This window comes from Procambarus clarkii, chromosome 59 (genome assembly GCF_040958095.1).
Source record: "Procambarus clarkii isolate CNS0578487 chromosome 59, FALCON_Pclarkii_2.0, whole genome shotgun sequence".
Lineage (NCBI taxonomy): Eukaryota > Metazoa > Arthropoda > Malacostraca > Decapoda > Cambaridae > Procambarus > Procambarus clarkii.
Window position 1 is genome coordinate 17,615,178 of NC_091208.1, and position 1,611 is coordinate 17,616,788.

Sequence of the window (1,611 nt, forward strand, 5' to 3'; positions counted from 1 at the left end):
TTGAGAAAAAGATGTACACGTTCGTAAGTGCTTGCGTAACTGCTTCGTGAATCTGGCAGCAGGAGGCTAGCTGGTCAGAGACCGGGCCGAGGGGGACATTGATCCTCTCAACCATCACCAGGATAACCCATTTGAAGGTAAATCTCTGCATGGGGACATAGTGCCCATTTGCCTACATCATCTGTAAGACAAGGTTGTGTAAACTCCACGTATAATATTATTTAGGGGTCTTACTATCTATTTCCATGAATTAGAATGCCAGTCTATTCGAGGTTAAGAGGCCGAGAGCTTGAAGCAAGCCTCGCCCAACTTTGCACGTTGATTCCTGTGGGGATCGTGCCCAACACGGTCGGATCGAGGATGGCACAAGTAAAAAAAGACTGCCACTTGGAAACCCACGACAATTTGTGGAACATCATAACAGCTAGACTTGGGATTATACTGTCATTTTCTCTATCTTTTGTATCTATCCGGTAAAAATATGCACTGATGTCTGTAAAATTTTTGAACAAAGTCTATCATTCTTTGCTTGTAGTTAGCTAAAATATGTTAGTGGTGTTAGTGGCATTGCTGGTGGATGGTTAGTGGATACCTGGCTCACACTGAGCCCACACCTAACCAACCTAACCTAACCTAACCTAACGTAACCTAACCTAACCTAACCTAACCAACCTACACATCTTGCGTGCCTAGCCCTTAGAGAAGGGGATGGACAGCCTGTCCCGGGTATCGCCAGGTACCCCTCCTAATATATATATATATATATATATATATATATATATATATATATATATATATATATATATATATATATATATATATATGTATATATATATATATATATATATATAGTATATATATATATATATATACACTATATTATGGGAAAGAGAGATATTGAAATAAAGCAAGTGGGTGAGAGAAAGTATTTTACATAGAGACAACAAAATTCACATTACTGTATTATGTATAAGATGTGCATAGAAAATGCTGTAATGTATATGCTGAGTAGCTTAGTGTACCATTATTTTGTATCGGATTAGCATACACATCAACATATAAATACTTGGCTGCAAAATACATATTATTGTATCACATATTAGTGGAACAAATACATACAAAATGCAATACATTGGCTGGAGGAATACAGTGTGTATTACACAAGTTGGTAAAATACATGTAGAAATGTATCACACTGTATCATTTATACACCCAACATGTATACAAGTTAACCTGAAAAATACACCTATAATATACAAAGCAAGCAACAAGTTACAACAGTTTGCTAAATCCACCAATATAATCCGCACCGTAAGATTTGCAAGCTGTTTTTGCATGTGAATATACACACCCCTTTTGGAGCCGCAAATGCTCCCCCTCGCTCCTCTGGGGAACCATCAGAGTCCTGTAAATCTCAGATCCGTTATCGAAGTAAATTCTGTTTAGCGAAGAATTGTATATTTCGTCTTCCCGCTGGGAGAAATTGCACTTATTGGTTTCTTGTGAAATATGTTCGCTATCTGTAGGTGTGGGTGTGGGGTGTGCAGGTGTGTGGGGTGTGGGTGTGGGTGTGGGGTGTGGTTGGGAGGTGTGGGGTGTAGGTGTAGGTGT